The sequence below is a fragment of the Electrophorus electricus genome, chromosome 13 (genome assembly GCF_041902795.1).
Source record: "Electrophorus electricus isolate QZ-2024a chromosome 13, ASM4190279v1, whole genome shotgun sequence".
NCBI classification, from domain to species: Eukaryota; Metazoa; Chordata; class Actinopteri; order Gymnotiformes; family Gymnotidae; genus Electrophorus; species Electrophorus electricus.
In genome coordinates this window covers 26,704,185-26,722,182 of record NC_137509.1, presented here as the reverse complement: position 1 = coordinate 26,722,182, position 17,998 = coordinate 26,704,185, and the positions used below count along the sequence as shown (strand labels likewise).

Here is a 17,998-nt window from a genome sequence, read left to right as displayed (position 1 = left end):
ACATACAAGCATGTCAGTTGCATATTAAATTAAAGTGATGCAAGAAAAACTTACAGCATCTGCTATTCCCAGGTGCTAACAGATAGGTTTTATTAATTAATCACTGCACTTCACATCCTAGCATGTCATCTTGAAAGTAAATTAAAGTGATGCAAGAGAAGCTTACAGCATCTCATAGTCCAAGGTGCTAAAAGATAGTTTTTTGATGAATCACTGCACTTCACATTCAGGCATGTGAGTTGGAGAGTAAATGAAAGTGATGCAAAAAAAACTTACAGCACCTGCTATTCCCAGGTGCTAACAGATAGTTTTTTTTATTAATCACTGCACTTCACATTTGAGAATGTCAGCTTGAAAGTAAATTAAAGTGATGCAAGAAAAGCTTACAGCACATGGTATTCCTAGGTAGGGTCCCACCTCAGTACTATCCAGGCACAAACTTGCTTAGCTTCCAAGTTCAGATGAGATTGGAGGTGTGCTGAAGCTGGTATGGCCGTAAACCTTAAACACTTACTCAAATTGCCTAATCATAGAAAATATGATCAAAGACCAATGTGACATTTTTTTTTATTAATCCCTGCACTTGACATTCTAGAATGTTATCTTGAAAGTAAATTAAAATGATGCAATAAAAGCTTACAACATCTGGTATTCGGAGGCACTAACAGACAGTTTTTTTATTAATCACTGCACTTCACATTCAAGCATGTCAGTTGGAGAGTAAATTAAAGTGATGCAATAAATACTTACAGCATCTGCTATTCCCAGGTGCTAACAGATAGTTTGATTTAATTATTCACTGCACTTCAAATTTGAGCTTGATAGCTTGAACATAAATTTAAGGGATGCAATAAAATCTTACAGGACCTGCTATTCCCTGGTACTAAAATATTTCTATTTAATCTGTACACTTCACATACAAGCATGTCAGTTGCATATTAAATTAAAGTGATGCAAGAAAAACTTACAGCATCTGCTATTCCCAGGTGCTAACAGATAGGTTTTATTAATTAATCACTGCACTTCACATCCTAGCATGTCATCTTGAAAGTAAATTAAAGTGATGCAAGAGAAGCTTACAGCATCTCATAGTCCAAGGTGCTAAAAGATAGTTTTTTGATGAATCACTGCACTTCACATTCAGGCATGTGAGTTGGAGAGTAAATGAAAGTGATGCAAAAAAAACTTACAGCATCTGCTATTCCCAGGTGCTAACAGATAGGTTTTTTTATTAATCACTGCACTTCACATTTGAGAATGTCAGCTTGAAAGTAAATTAAAGTGATGCAAGAAAAGCTCACAGCACATGGTATTCCTAGGTAGGGTCCCACCTCAGTACTATCCAGGCACAAACTTGCTTAGCTTCCAAGTTCAGATGAGATTGGAGGCGTGCTGAAGCTGGTATGGCCGTAAACCTTAAACACTTACTCAAATTGCCTAATCATAGAAAATATGATCAAAGACCAATCTGACATTTTTTTTTATTAATCCCTGCACTTGACATTCTAGAATGTTATCTTGAAAGTAAATTAAAATGATGCAATAAAAGCTTACAACATCTGGTATTCGGAGGCACTAACAGACAGTTTTTTTTATTAATCACTGCACTTCACATTCAAGCATGTCAGTTGGAGAGTAAATTAAAGTGATGCAATAAAAACTTACAGCATCTGCTATTCCCAGGTGCTAACAGATAGTTTGATTTAATTATTCACTGCACTTCAAATTTGAGCTTGATAGCTTGAACATAAATTTAAGGGATGCAATAAAATCTTACAGCACCTGCTATTCCCTGGTACTAATAGATTTCTATTTAATCTGTACACTTCACTTACAAGCATGTCAGTTGCATATTAAATTAAAGTGATGCAAGAAAAACTTACAGCATCTGCTATTCCCAGGTGCTAACAGATAGTTTTTTTTAATTAATCACTGCACTTCACATCCTAGCATGTCATCTTGAAAGTAAATTAATGTGATGCAGGAGAAGCTTACAACAGCTCGTAGTCCAAGGTGCTAAAAGATAGTTTTTTGATGAATCACTGCACTTCACATTCAGGCATGTGAGTTGGAGAGTAAATGAAAGTGATGCAAAAAAAAACTTACAGCATCTGCTATTCCCAGGTGCTAACAGATAGGTTTTTTATTAATCACTGCACTTCACATTTGAGCATGTCAGCTTGAAAGTAAATTAAAGTGATGCAAGAAAAGCTTACAACACATGGTATTCCTAGGTAGGGTCCCACCTCAGTACTATTCAGGCACCAACTTGCTTAGCTTCCAAGTTCAGATGAGATTGGACGTTCTGAAGCTGGTATGGCCGTAAACCTTAAACACTTACTCAAATTGCCTAATCATAGAAAATATGATCAAATACCAATCTGACATTTTTTTTTATTAATCCCTGCACTTGACATTCTAGAATGTTGTCTTGAAAGTAAATTAAAATGATGCAATAAAAGCTTACAACATCTGGTATTCGGAGGCACTAACAGACAGTTTTTTTATTAATCACTGCACTTCACATTCAAGCATGTCAGTTGGAGAGTAAATTAAAGTGAAGCAATAAATACTTACAGCATCTGCTATTCCCAGGTGCTAACAGATAGTTTGATTTAATTATTCACTGCACTTCAAATTTGAGCTTGATAGCTTGAACATAAATTTAAGGGATGCAATAAAATCTTACAGGACCTGCTATTCCCTGGTACTAAAATATTTCTATTTAATCTGTACACTTCACATACAAGCATGTCAGTTGCATATTAAATTAAAGTGATGCAAGAAAAACTTACAGCATCTGCTATTCCCAGGTGCTAACAGATAGGTTTTATTAATTAATCACTGCACTTCACATCCTAGCATGTCATCTTGAAAGTAAATTAAAGTGATGCAAGAGAAGCTTACAGCATCTCATAGTCCAAGGTTCTAAAAGATAGTTTTTTGATGAATCACTGCACTTCACATTCAGGCATGTGAGTTGGAGAGTAAATGAAAGTGATGCAAAAAAAACTTACAGCATCTGCTATTCCCAGGTGCTAACAGATAGTTTTTTTTATTAATCACTGCACTTCACATTTGAGAATGTCAGCTTGAAAGTAAATTAAAGTGATGCAAGAAAAGCTCACAGCACATGGTATTCCTAGGTAGGGTCCCACCTCAGTTCTATCCAGGCACAAACTTGCTTAGCTTCCAAGTTCAGATGAGATTGGAGGCGTGCTGAAGCTGGTATGGCCGTAAACCTTAAACACTTACTCAAATTGCCTAATCATAGAAAATATGATCAAAGACCAATCTGACATTTTTTTTATTAATCCCTGCACTTGACATTCTAGAATGTTATCTTGAAAGTAAATTAAAATGATGCAATAAAAGCTTACAACATCTGGTATTCGAAGGCACTAACAGACAGTTTTTTTATTAATCACTGCACTTCACATTCAAGCATGTCAGTTGGAGAGTAAATTAAAGTGATGCAATAAAAACTTACAGCATCTGCTATTCCCAGGTGCTAACAGATAGTTTGATTTAATTATTCACTGCACTTCAAATTTGAGCTTGATAGCTTGAACATAAATTTAAGGGATGCAATAAAATCTTACAGCACCTGCTATTCCCTGGTACTAATAGATTTCTATTTAATCTGTACACTTCACTTACAAGCATGTCAGTTGCATATTAAATTAAAGTGATGCAAGAAAAATTACAGCATCTGCTATTCCCAGGTGCTAACAGATAGTTTTTTTTAATTATTCACTGCACTTCACATCCTAGCATGTCATCTTGAAAGTAAATTAATGTGATGCAGGAGAAGCTTACAACAGCTCGTAGTCCAAGGTGCTAAAAGATAGTTTTTTGATGAATCACTGCACTTCACATTCAGGCATGTGAGTTGGAGAGTAAATGAAAGTGATGCAAAAAAAACTTACAGCATCTGCTATTCCCAGGTGCTAACAGTTAGTTTTTTTATTAATCACTGCACTTCACATTTGAGCATGTCAGCTTGAAAGTAAATTAAAGTGATGCAAGAAAAGCTCACAGCACATGGTATTCCTAGGTAGGGTCCCACCTCAGTACTATCCAGGCAAAAACTTGCTTAGCTTCCAAGTTCAGATGAGATTGGAGGCGTGCTGAAGCTGGTATGGCCGTAAACCTTAAACACTTACTCAAATTGCCTAATCATAGAAAATATGATCAAAGACCAATCTGACATTTTTTTTATTAATCCCTGCACTTGACATTCTAGAATGTTATCTTGAAAGTAAATTAAAATGATGCAATAAAAGCTTACAACATCTGGTATTCGAAGGCACTAACAGACAGTTTTTTTATTAATCACTGCACTTCACATTCAAGCATGTCAGTTGGAGAGTAAATTAAAGTGATGCAATAAAAACTTACAGCATCTGCTATTCCCAGGTGCTAACAGATAGTTTGATTTAATTATTCACTGCACTTCAAATTTGAGCTTGATAGCTTGAACATAAATTTAAGGGATGCAATAAAATCTTACAGCACCTGCTATTCCCTGGTACTAATAGATTTCTATTTAATCTGTACACTTCACTTACAAGCATGTCAGTTGCATATTAAATTAAAGTGATGCAAGAAAAACTTACAGCATCTGCTATTCCCAGGTGCTAACAGATAGTTTTTTTTAATTAATCACTGCACTTCACATCCTAGCATGTCATCTTGAAAGTAAATTAATGTGATGCAGGAGAAGCTTACAACAGCTCGTAGTCCAAGGTGCTAAAAGATAGTTTTTTGATGAATCACTGCACTTCACATTCAGGCATGTGAGTTGGAGAGTAAATGAAAGTGATGCAAAAAAAACTTACAGCATCTGCTATTCCCAGGTGCTAACAGATAGTTTTTTTATTAATCACTGCACTTCACATTTGAGCATGTCAGCTTGAAAGTAAATTAAAGTGATGCAAGAAAAGCTCACAGCACATGGTATTCCTAGGTAGGGTCCCACCTCAGTACTATCCAGGCACAAACTTGCTTAGCTTCCAAGTTCAGATGAGATTGGAGGCGTGCTGAAGCTGGTATGGCCGTAAACCTTAAACACTTACTCAAATTGCCTAATCATAGAAAATATGATCAAAGACCAATCTGACATTTTTTTTATTAATCCTTGCACTTGACATTCTAGAATGTTATCTTGAAAGTAAATTAAAATGATGCAATAAAAGCTTACAACATCTGGTATTCGAAGGCACTAACAGACAGTTTTTTTATTAATCACTGCACTTCACATTCAAGCATGTCAGTTGGAGAGTAAATTAAAGTGATGCAATAAAAACTTACAGCATCTGCTATTCCCAGGTGCTAACAGATAGTTTGATTTAATTATTCACTGCACTTCAAATTTGAGCTTGATAGCTTGAACATAAATTTAAGGGATGCAATATAATCTTACAGCACCTGCTATTCCCTGGTACTAATAGATTTCTATTTAATCTATACACTTCACTTACAAGCATGTCAGTTGCATATTAAATTAAAGTGATGCAAGAAAAACTTACAGCATCTGCTATTCCCAGGTGCTAACAGATAGTTTTTTTTAATTAATCACTGCACTTCACATCCTAGCATGTCATCTTGAAAGTAAATTAATGTGATGCAGGAGAAGCTTACAACAGCTCGTGGTCCAAGGTGCTAAAAGATAGTTTTTTGATGAATCACTGCACTTCACATTCAGGCATGTGAGTTGGAGAGTAAATGAAAGTGATGCAAAAAAAACTTACAGCATCTGCTATTCCCAGGTGCTAACAGTTAGTTTTTTTATTAATCACTGCACTTCACATTTGAGCATGTCAGCTTGAAAGTAAATTAAAGTGATGCAAGAAAAGCTCACAGCACATGGTATTCCTAGGTAGGGTCCCACCTCAGTACTATCCAGGCACAAACTTGCTTAGCTTCCAAGTTCAGATGAGATTGGAGGCGTGCTGAAGCTGGTATGGCCGTAAACCTTAAACACTTACTCAAATTGCCTAATCATAGAAAATATGATCAAAGACCAATCTGACATTTTTTTTATTAATCCCTGCACTTGACATTCTAGAATGTTATCTTGAAAGTAAATTAAAATGATGCAATAAAAGCTTACAACATCTGGTATTCGAAGGCACTAACAGACAGTTTTTTTATTAATCACTGCACTTCACATTCAAGCATGTCAGTTGGAGAGTAAATTAAAGTGATGCAATAAAAACTTACAGCATCTGCTATTCCCAGGTGCTAACAGATAGTTTGATTTAATTATTCACTGCACTTCAAATTTGAGCTTGATAGCTTGAACATAAATTTAAGGGATGCAATAAAATCTTACAGCACCTGCTATTCCCTGGTACTAATAGATTTCTATTTAATCTGTACACTTCACTTACAAGCATGTCAGTTGCATATTACATTAAAGTGATGCAAGAAAAACTTACAGCATCTGCTATTCCCAGGTGCTAACAGATAGTTTTTTTTAATTAATCACTGCACTTCACATCCTAGCATGTCATCTTGAAAGTAAATTAATGTGATGCAGGAGAAGCTTACAACAGCTCGTAGTCCAAGGTGCTAAAAGATAGTTTTTTGATGAATCACTGCACTTCACATTCAGGCATGTGAGTTGGAGAGTAAATGAAAGTGATGCAAAAAAAACTTACAGCATCTGCTATTCCCAGGTGCTAACAGTTAGTTTTTTTATTAATCACTGCACTTCACATTTGAGCATGTCAGCTTGAAAGTAAATTAAAGTGATGCAAGAAAAGCTCACAGCACATGGTATTCCTAGGTAGGGTCCCACCTCAGTACTATCCAGGCAAAAACTTGCTTAGCTTCCAAGTTCAGATGAGATTGGAGGCGTGCTGAAGCTGGTATGGCCGTAAACCTTAAACACTTACTCAAATTGCCTAATCATAGAAAATATGATCAAAGACCAATCTGACATTTTTTTTATTAATCCCTGCACTTGACATTCTAGAATGTTATCTTGAAAGTAAATTAAAATGATGCAATAAAAGCTTACAACATCTGGTATTCGAAGGCACTAACAGACAGTTTTTTTATTAATCACTGCACTTCACATTCAAGCATGTCAGTTGGAGAGTAAATTAAAGTGATGCAATAAAAACTTACAGCATCTGCTATTCCCAGGTGCTAACAGATAGTTTGATTTAATTATTCACTGCACTTCAAATTTGAGCTTGATAGCTTGAACATAAATTTAAGGGATGCAATAAAATCTTACAGCACCTGCTATTCCCTGGTACTAATAGATTTCTATTTAATCTGTACACTTCACTTACAAGCATGTCAGTTGCATATTAAATTAAAGTGATGCAAGAAAAACTTACAGCATCTGCTATTCCCAGGTGCTAACAGATAGTTTTTTTTAATTAATCACTGCACTTCACATCCTAGCATGTCATCTTGAAAGTAAATTAATGTGATGCAGGAGAAGCTTACAACAGCTCGTAGTCCAAGGTGCTAAAAGATAGTTTTTTGATGAATCACTGCACTTCACATTCAGGCATGTGAGTTGGAGAGTAAATGAAAGTGATGCAAAAAAAACTTACAGCATCTGCTATTCCCAGGTGCTAACAGTTAGTTTTTTTATTAATCACTGCACTTCACATTTGAGCATGTCAGCTTGAAAGTAAATTAAAGTGATGCAAGAAAAGCTCACAGCACATGGTATTCCTAGGTAGGGTCCCACCTCAGTACTATCCAGGCAAAAACTTGCTTAGCTTCCAAGTTCAGATGAGATTGGAGGCGTGCTGAAGCTGGTATGGCCGTAAACCTTAAACACTTACTCAAATTGCCTAATCATAGAAAATATGATCAAAGACCAATCTGACATTTTTTTTATTAATCCCTGCACTTGACATTCTAGAATGTTATCTTGAAAGTAAATTAAAATGATGCAATAAAAGCTTACAACATCTGGTATTCGAAGGCACTAACAGACAGTTTTTTTATTAATCACTGCACTTCACATTCAAGCATGTCAGTTGGAGAGTAAATTAAAGTGATGCAATAAAAACTTACAGCATCTGCTATTCCCAGGTGCTAACAGATAGTTTGATTTAATTATTCACTGCACTTCAAATTTGAGCTTGATAGCTTGAACATAAATTTAAGGGATGCAATAAAATCTTACAGCACCTGCTATTCCCTGGTACTAATAGATTTCTATTTAATCTGTACACTTCACTTACAAGCATGTCAGTTGCATATTAAATTAAAGTGATGCAAGAAAAACTTACAGCATCTGCTATTCCCAGGTGCTAACAGATAGTTTTTTTTAATTAATCACTGCACTTCACATCCTAGCATGTCATCTTGAAAGTAAATTAATGTGATGCAGGAGAAGCTTACAACAGCTCGTAGTCCAAGGTGCTAAAAGATAGTTTTTTGATGAATCACTGCACTTCACATTCAGGCATGTGAGTTGGAGAGTAAATGAAAGTGATGCAAAAAAAACTTACAGCATCTGCTATTCCCAGGTGCTAACAGATAGTTTTTTTATTAATCACTGCACTTCACATTTGAGCATGTCAGCTTGAAAGTAAATTAAAGTGATGCAAGAAAAGCTCACAGCACATGGTATTCCTAGGTAGGGTCCCACCTCAGTACTATCCAGGCACAAACTTGCTTAGCTTCCAAGTTCAGATGAGATTGGAGGCGTGCTGAAGCTGGTATGGCCGTAAACCTTAAACACTTACTCAAATTGCCTAATCATAGAAAATATGATCAAAGACCAATCTGACATTTTTTTTATTAATCCCTGCACTTGACATTCTAGAATGTTATCTTGAAAGTAAATTAAAATGATGCAATAAAAGCTTACAACATCTGGTATTCGAAGGCACTAACAGACAGTTTTTTTATTAATCACTGCACTTCACATTCAAGCATGTCAGTTGGAGAGTAAATTAAAGTGATGCAATAAAAACTTACAGCATCTGCTATTCCCAGGTGCTAACAGATAGTTTGATTTAATTATTCACTGCACTTCAAATTTGAGCTTGATAGCTTGAACATAAATTTAAGGGATGCAATAAAATCTTACAGCACCTGCTATTCCCTGGTACTAATAGATTTCTATTTAATCTATACACTTCACTTACAAGCATGTCAGTTGCATATTAAATTAAAGTGATGCAAGAAAAACTTACAGCATCTGCTATTCCCAGGTGCTAACAGATAGTTTTTTTTAATTAATCACTGCACTTCACATCCTAGCATGTCATCTTGAAAGTAAATTAATGTGATGCAGGAGAAGCTTACAACAGCTCGTAGTCCAAGGTGCTAAAAGATAGTTTTTTGATGAATCACTGCACTTCACATTCAGGCATGTGAGTTGGAGAGTAAATGAAAGTGATGCAAAAAAAACTTACAGCATCTGCTATTCCCAGGTGCTAACAGATAGTTTTTTTATTAATCACTGCACTTCACATTTGAGCATGTCAGCTTGAAAGTAAATTAAAGTGATGCAAGAAAAGCTCACAGCACATGGTATTCCTAGGTAGGGTCCCACCTCAGTACTATCCAGGCACAAACTTGCTTAGCTTCCAAGTTCAGATGAGATTGGAGGCGTGCTGAAGCTGGTATGGCCGTAAACCTTAAACACTTACTCAAATTGCCTAATCATAGAAAATATGATCAAAGACCAATCTGACATTTTTTTTATTAATCCCTGCACTTGACATTCTAGAATGTTATCTTGAAAGTAAATTAAAATGATGCAATAAAAGCTTACAACATCTGGTATTCGAAGGCACTAACAGACAGTTTTTTTATTAATCACTGCACTTCACATTCAAGCATGTCAGTTGGAGAGTAAATTAAAGTGATGCAATAAAAACTTACAGCATCTGCTATTCCCAGGTGCTAACAGATAGTTTGATTTAATTATTCACTGCACTTCAAATTTGAGCTTGATAGCTTGAACATAAATTTAAGGGATGCAATATAATCTTACAGCACCTGCTATTCCCTGGTACTAATAGATTTCTATTTAATCTATACACTTCACTTACAAGCATGTCAGTTGCATATTAAATTAAAGTGATGCAAGAAAAACTTACAGCATCTGCTATTCCCAGGTGCTAACAGATAGTTTTTTTTAATTAATCACTGCACTTCACATCCTAGCATGTCATCTTGAAAGTAAATTAATGTGATGCAGGAGAAGCTTACAACAGCTCGTGGTCCAAGGTGCTAAAAGATAGTTTTTTGATGAATCACTGCACTTCACATTCAGGCATGTGAGTTGGAGAGTAAATGAAAGTGATGCAAAAAAAACTTACAGCATCTGCTATTCCCAGGTGCTAACAGTTAGTTTTTTTATTAATCACTGCACTTCACATTTGAGCATGTCAGCTTGAAAGTAAATTAAAGTGATGCAAGAAAAGCTCACAGCACATGGTATTCCTAGGTAGGGTCCCACCTCAGTACTATCCAGGCACAAACTTGCTTAGCTTCCAAGTTCAGATGAGATTGGAGGCGTGCTGAAGCTGGTATGGCCGTAAACCTTAAACACTTACTCAAATTGCCTAATCATAGAAAATATGATCAAAGACCAATCTGACATTTTTTTTATTAATCCCTGCACTTGACATTCTAGAATGTTATCTTGAAAGTAAATTAAAATGATGCAATAAAAGCTTACAACATCTGGTATTCGAAGGCACTAACAGACAGTTTTTTTATTAATCACTGCACTTCACATTCAAGCATGTCAGTTGGAGAGTAAATTAAAGTGATGCAATAAAAACTTACAGCATCTGCTATTCCCAGGTGCTAACAGATAGTTTGATTTAATTATTCACTGCACTTCAAATTTGAGCTTGATAGCTTGAACATAAATTTAAGGGATGCAATAAAATCTTACAGCACCTGCTATTCCCTGGTACTAATAGATTTCTATTTAATCTGTACACTTCACTTACAAGCATGTCAGTTGCATATTACATTAAAGTGATGCAAGAAAAACTTACAGCATCTGCTATTCCCAGGTGCTAACAGATAGTTTTTTTTAATTAATCACTGCACTTCACATCCTAGCATGTCATCTTGAAAGTAAATTAATGTGATGCAGGAGAAGCTTACAACAGCTCGTAGTCCAAGGTGCTAAAAGATAGTTTTTTGATGAATCACTGCACTTCACATTCAGGCATGTGAGTTGGAGAGTAAATGAAAGTGATGCAAAAAAAACTTACAGCATCTGCTATTCCCAGGTGCTAACAGTTAGTTTTTTTATTAATCACTGCACTTCACATTTGAGCAGGTCAGCTTGAAAGTAAATTAAAGTGATGCAAGAAAAGCTCACAGCACATGGTATTCCTAGGTAGGGTCCCACCTCAGTACTATCCAGGCAAAAACTTGCTTAGCTTCCAAGTTCAGATGAGATTGGAGGCGTGCTGAAGCTGGTATGGCCGTAAACCTTAAACACTTACTCAAATTGCCTAATCATAGAAAATATGATCAAAGACCAATCTGACATTTTTTTTATTAATCCCTGCACTTGACATTCTAGAATGTTATCTTGAAAGTAAATTAAAATGATGCAATAAAAGCTTACAACATCTGGTATTCGAAGGCACTAACAGACAGTTTTTTTATTAATCACTGCACTTCACATTCAAGCATGTCAGTTGGAGAGTAAATTAAAGTGATGCAATAAAAACTTACAGCATCTGCTATTCCCAGGTGCTAACAGATAGTTTGATTTAATTATTCACTGCACTTCAAATTTGAGCTTGATAGCTTGAACATAAATTTAAGGGATGCAATAAAATCTTACAGCACCTGCTATTCCCTGGTACTAATAGATTTCTATTTAATCTGTACACTTCACTTACAAGCATGTCAGTTGCATATTAAATTAAAGTGATGCAAGAAAAACTTACAGCATCTGCTATTCCCAGGTGCTAACAGATAGTTTTTTTTAATTAATCACTGCACTTCACATCCTAGCATGTCATCTTGAAAGTAAATTAATGTGATGCAGGAGAAGCTTACAACAGCTCGTAGTCCAAGGTGCTAAAAGATAGTTTTTTGATGAATCACTGCACTTCACATTCAGGCATGTGAGTTGGAGAGTAAATGAAAGTGATGCAAAAAAAACTTACAGCATCTGCTATTCCCAGGTGCTAACAGTTAGTTTTTTTATTAATCACTGCACTTCACATTTGAGCATGTCAGCTTGAAAGTAAATTAAAGTGATGCAAGAAAAGCTCACAGCACATGGTATTCCTAGGTAGGGTCCCACCTCAGTACTATCCAGGCAAAAACTTGCTTAGCTTCCAAGTTCAGATGAGATTGGAGGCGTGCTGAAGCTGGTATGGCCGTAAACCTTAAACACTTACTCAAATTGCCTAATCATAGAAAATATGATCAAAGACCAATCTGACATTTTTTTTATTAATCCCTGCACTTGACATTCTAGAATGTTATCTTGAAAGTAAATTAAAATGATGCAATAAAAGCTTACAACATCTGGTATTCGAAGGCACTAACAGACAGTTTTTTTATTAATCACTGCACTTCACATTCAAGCATGTCAGTTGGAGAGTAAATTAAAGTGATGCAATAAAAACTTACAGCATCTGCTATTCCCAGGTGCTAACAGATAGTTTGATTTAATTATTCACTGCACTTCAAATTTGAGCTTGATAGCTTGAACATAAATTTAAGGGATGCAATAAAATCTTACAGCACCTGCTATTCCCTGGTACTAATAGATTTCTATTTAATCTGTACACTTCACTTACAAGCATGTCAGTTGCATATTAAATTAAAGTGATGCAAGAAAAACTTACAGCATCTGCTATTCCCAGGTGCTAACAGATAGTTTTTTTTAATTAATCACTGCACTTCACATCCTAGCATGTCATCTTGAAAGTAAATTAATGTGATGCAGGAGAAGCTTACAACAGCTCGTAGTCCAAGGTGCTAAAAGATAGTTTTTTGATGAATCACTGCACTTCACATTCAGGCATGTGAGTTGGAGAGTAAATGAAAGTGATGCAAAAAAAACTTACAGCATCTGCTATTCCCAGGTGCTAACAGATAGTTTTTTTATTAATCACTGCACTTCACATTTGAGCATGTCAGCTTGAAAGTAAATTAAAGTGATGCAAGAAAAGCTCACAGCACATGGTATTCCTAGGTAGGGTCCCACCTCAGTACTATCCAGGCACAAACTTGCTTAGCTTCCAAGTTCAGATGAGATTGGAGGCGTGCTGAAGCTGGTATGGCCGTAAACCTTAAACACTTACTCAAATTGCCTAATCATAGAAAATATGATCAAAGACCAATCTGACATTTTTTTTATTAATCCCTGCACTTGACATTCTAGAATGTTATCTTGAAAGTAAATTAAAATGATGCAATAAAAGCTTACAACATCTGGTATTCGAAGGCACTAACAGACAGTTTTTTTATTAATCACTGCACTTCACATTCAAGCATGTCAGTTGGAGAGTAAATTAAAGTGATGCAATAAAAAGTTACAGCATCTGCTATTCCCAGGTGCTAACAGATAGTTTGATTTAATTATTCACTGCACTTCAAATTTGAGCTTGATAGCTTGAACATAAATTTAAGGGATGCAATAAAATCTTACAGCACCTGCTATTCCCTGGTACTAATAGATTTCTATTTAATCTATACACTTCACTTACAAGCATGTCAGTTGCATATTAAATTAAAGTGATGCAAGAAAAACTTACAGCATCTGCTATTCCCAGGTGCTAACAGATAGTTTTTTTTAATTAATCACTGCACTTCACATCCTAGCATGTCATCTTGAAAGTAAATTAATGTGATGCAGGAGAAGCTTACAACAGCTCGTAGTCCAAGGTGCTAAAAGATAGTTTTTTGATGAATCACTGCACTTCACATTCAGGCATGTGAGTTGGAGAGTAAATGAAAGTGATGCAAAAAAAACTTACAGCATCTGCTATTCCCAGGTGCTAACAGTTAGTTTTTTTATTAATCACTGCACTTCACATTTGAGCATGTCAGCTTGAAAGTAAATTAAAGTGATGCAAGAAAAGCTCACAGCACATGGTATTCCTAGGTAGGGTCCCACCTCAGTACTATCCAGGCACAAACTTGCTTAGCTTCCAAGTTCAGATGAGATTGGAGGCGTGCTGAAGCTGGTATGGCCGTAAACCTTAAACACTTACTCAAATTGCCTAATCATAGAAAATATGATCAAAGACCAATCTGACATTTTTTTTATTAATCCCTGCACTTGACATTCTAGAATGTTATCTTGAAAGTAAATTAAAATGATGCAATAAAAGCTTACAACATCTGGTATTCGAAGGCACTAACAGACAGTTTTTTTATTAATCACTGCACTTCACATTCAAGCATGTCAGTTGGAGAGTAAATTAAAGTGATGCAATAAAAACTTACAGCATCTGCTATTCCCAGGTGCTAACAGATAGTTTGATTTAATTATTCACTGCACTTCAAATTTGAGCTTGATAGCTTGAACATAAATTTAAGGGATGCAATAAAATCTTACAGCACCTGCTATTCCCTGGTACTAATAGATTTCTATTTAATCTATACACTTCACTTACAAGCATGTCAGTTGCATATTAAATTAAAGTGATGCAAGAAAAACTTACAGCATCTGCTATTCCCAGGTGCTAACAGATAGTTTTTTTTAATTAATCACTGCACTTCACATCCTAGCATGTCATCTTGAAAGTAAATTAATGTGATGCAGGAGAAGCTTACAACAGCTCGTAGTCCAAGGTGCTAAAAGATAGTTTTTTGATGAATCACTGCACTTCACATTCAGGCATGTGAGTTGGAGAGTAAATGAAAGTGATGCAAAAAAAACTTACAGCATCTGCTATTCCCAGGTGCTAACAGTTAGTTTTTTTATTAATCACTGCACTTCACATTTGAGCATGTCAGCTTGAAAGTAAATTAAAGTGATGCAAGAAAAGCTTACAGCACATGGTATTCCTAGATAGGGTCCCACCTCAGTACTATTCAGGCACAAACTTTCTTAGCTTCCAAGTTCAGATGAGATTGGACGTTCTGAAGCTGGTATGGCCGTAAACCTTAAACACTTACTCAAATTGCCTAATCATAGAAAATATGATCAAATACCAATCTGACATTTTTTTTTATTAATCCCTGCACTTGACATTCTAGAATGTTGTCTTGAAAGTAAATTAAAATGATGCAATAAAAGCTTACAACATCTGGTATTCGAAGGCATTAACAGACAGTTTTTTTATTAATCACTGCACTTCACATTCAAGCATGTCAGTTGGAGAGTAAATTAAAGTGATGCAATAAAAACTTACAGCATATGCTATTCCCAGGTGCTAACAGATAGTTTGATTTAATTATTCACTGCACTTCAAATTTGAGCTTGATAGCTTGAACATAAATTTAAGGGATGCAATAAAATCTTACAGCACCTGCTATTCCCTGGTACTAATAGATTTCTATTTAATCTGTACACTTCACTTACAAGCATGTCAGTTGCATATTAAATTAAAGTGATGCAAGAAAAACTTACAGCATCTGCTATTCCCAGGTGCTAACAGATAGTTTTTTTTAATTAATCACTGCACTTCACATCCTAGCATGTCATCTTGAAAGTAAATTAATGTGATGCAGGAGAAGCTTACAACAGCTCGTAGTCCAAGGTGCTAAAAGATAGTTTTTTGATGAATCACTGCACTTCACATTCAGGCATGTGAGTTGGAGAGTAAATGAAAGTGATGCAAAAAAAACTTACAGCATCTGCTATTCCCAGGTGCTAACAGATAGTTTTTTTATTAATCACTGCACTTCACATTTGAGCATGTCAGCTTGAAAGTAAATTAAAGTGATGCAAGAAAAGCTTACAGCACATGGTATTCCTAGATAGGGTCCCACCTCAGTACTTTTCAGGCACAAACTTGCTTAGCTTCCAAGTTCAGATGAGATTGGACGTTCTGAAGCTGGTATGGCCGTAAACCTTAAACACTTACTCAAATTGCCTAATCATAGAAAATATGATCACATACCAATCTGACATTTTTTTTTATTAATCCCTGCACTTGACATTCTAGAATGTTGTCTTGAAAGTAAATTAAAATGATGCAATAAAAGCTTACAACATCTGGTATTCGAAGGCATTAACAGACAGTTTTTTTATTAATCACTGCACTTCACATTCAAGCATGTCAGTTGGAGAGTAAATTAAAGTGATGCAATAAAAACTTACAGCATATGCTATTCCCAGGTGCTAACAGATAGTTTGATTTAATTATTCACTGCACTTGAAATTTGAGCTTGATAGCTTGAACATAAATTTAAGGGATGCAATAAAATCTTACAGCACCTGCTATTCCCTGGTACTAATAGATTTCTATTTAATCTGTACACTTCACTTACAAGCATGTCAGTTGCATATTAAATTAAAGTGATGCAAGAAAAACTTACAGCATCTGCTATTCCCAGGTGCTAACAGATAGTTTTTTTTAATTAATCACTGCACTTCACATCCTAGCATGTCATCTTGAAAGTAAATTAATGTGATGCAGGAGAAGCTTACAACAGCTCGTAGTCCAAGGTGCTAAAAGATAGTTTTTTGATGAATCACTGCACTTCACATTCAGGCATGTGAGTTGGAGAGTAAATGAAAGTGATGCAAAAAAAACTTACAGCATCTGCTATTCCCAGGTGCTAACAGATAGTTTTTTTATTAATCACTGCACTTCACATTTGAGCATGTCAGCTTGAAAGTAAATTAAAGTGATGCAAGAAAAGCTTACAGCACATGGTATTCCTAGATAGGGTCCCACCTCAGTACTTTTCAGGCACAAACTTGCTTAGCTTCCAAGTTCAGATGAGATTGGACGTTCTGAAGCTGGTATGGCCGTAAACCTTAAACACTTACTCAAATTGCCTAATCATAGAAAATATGATCAAAGACCAATCTGACATTTTTTTTATTAATCCCTGCACTTGACATTCTAGAATGTTATCTTGAAAGTAAATTAAAATGATGCAATAAAAGCTTACAACATCTGGTATTCGAAGGCACTAACAGACAGTTTTTTTATTAATCACTGCACTTCACATTCAAGCATGTTAGTTGGAGAGTAAATTAAAGTGATGCAATAAATACTTACAGCATCTGCTATTCCCAGGTGCTAACAGATAGTTTGATTTAATTATTCACTGCACTTCAAATTTGAGCTTGATAGCTTGAACATAAATTTAAGGGATGCAATAAAATCTTACAGGACCTGCTATTCCCTGGTACTAATAGATTTCTATTTAATCTGTACACTTCACTTACAAGCATGTCAGTTGCATATTAAATTAAAGTGATGCAAGAAAAACTTACAGCATCTGCTATTCCCAGGTGCTAACAGATAGTTTTTTTTAATTAATCACTGCACTTCACATCCTAGCATGTCATCTTGAAAGTAAATTAATGTGATGCAGGAGAAGCTTACAACAGCTCGTAGTCCAAGGTGCTAAAAGATAGTTTTTTGATGAATCACTGCACTTCACATTCAGGCATGTGAGTTGGAGAGTAAATGAAAGTGATGCAAAAAAAACTTACAGCATCTGCTATTCCCAGGTGCTAACAGTTAGTTTTTTTATTAATCACTGCACTTCACATTTGAGCATGTCAGCTTGAAAGTAAATTAAAGTGATGCAAGAAAAGCTTACAGCACATGGTATTCCTAGATAGGGTCCCACCTCAGTACTATTCAGGCACAAACTTTCTTAGCTTCCAAGTTCAGATGAGATTGGACGTTCTGAAGCTGGTATGGCCGTAAACCTTAAACACTTACTCAAATTGCCTAATCATAGAAAATATGATCAAATACCAATCTGACATTTTTTTTTATTAATCCCTGCACTTGACATTCTAGAATGTTGTCTTGAAAGTAAATTAAAATGATGCAATAAAAGCTTACAACATCTGGTATTCGAAGGCATTAACAGACAG

General features: G+C 35.5%; 14 pseudogenes; all 14 read right to left on the bottom strand.

Moving 5' to 3' along the window:
* Nucleotides 1-380: 380 nt before the first annotated feature.
* LOC145644911 (5S ribosomal RNA) lies at nucleotides 381-501 on the bottom strand (annotated as a pseudogene).
* A 793-nt stretch (nucleotides 502-1,294) lies between these two features.
* LOC145645629 (5S ribosomal RNA) lies at nucleotides 1,295-1,415 on the bottom strand (annotated as a pseudogene).
* A 794-nt stretch (nucleotides 1,416-2,209) lies between these two features.
* LOC145645421 (5S ribosomal RNA) lies at nucleotides 2,210-2,328 on the bottom strand (annotated as a pseudogene).
* Nucleotides 2,329-4,944: 2,616 nt separating this feature from the next.
* On the bottom strand, nucleotides 4,945-5,065 carry LOC145645627 (5S ribosomal RNA; annotated as a pseudogene).
* A 791-nt stretch (nucleotides 5,066-5,856) lies between these two features.
* On the bottom strand, nucleotides 5,857-5,977 carry LOC145645626 (5S ribosomal RNA; annotated as a pseudogene).
* Nucleotides 5,978-8,592: 2,615 nt separating this feature from the next.
* LOC145645625 (5S ribosomal RNA) lies at nucleotides 8,593-8,713 on the bottom strand (annotated as a pseudogene).
* Nucleotides 8,714-9,504: 791 nt separating this feature from the next.
* On the bottom strand, nucleotides 9,505-9,625 carry LOC145645624 (5S ribosomal RNA; annotated as a pseudogene).
* Nucleotides 9,626-10,416: 791 nt separating this feature from the next.
* On the bottom strand, nucleotides 10,417-10,537 carry LOC145645623 (5S ribosomal RNA; annotated as a pseudogene).
* Nucleotides 10,538-13,152: 2,615 nt separating this feature from the next.
* On the bottom strand, nucleotides 13,153-13,273 carry LOC145645622 (5S ribosomal RNA; annotated as a pseudogene).
* Nucleotides 13,274-14,064: 791 nt separating this feature from the next.
* On the bottom strand, nucleotides 14,065-14,185 carry LOC145645621 (5S ribosomal RNA; annotated as a pseudogene).
* Nucleotides 14,186-14,976: 791 nt separating this feature from the next.
* LOC145644969 (5S ribosomal RNA) lies at nucleotides 14,977-15,095 on the bottom strand (annotated as a pseudogene).
* A 792-nt stretch (nucleotides 15,096-15,887) lies between these two features.
* Nucleotides 15,888-16,006, bottom strand: LOC145645060 (5S ribosomal RNA; annotated as a pseudogene).
* A 792-nt stretch (nucleotides 16,007-16,798) lies between these two features.
* On the bottom strand, nucleotides 16,799-16,917 carry LOC145645058 (5S ribosomal RNA; annotated as a pseudogene).
* Nucleotides 16,918-17,708: 791 nt separating this feature from the next.
* LOC145644968 (5S ribosomal RNA) lies at nucleotides 17,709-17,827 on the bottom strand (annotated as a pseudogene).
* Nucleotides 17,828-17,998: the final 171 nt, after the last annotated feature.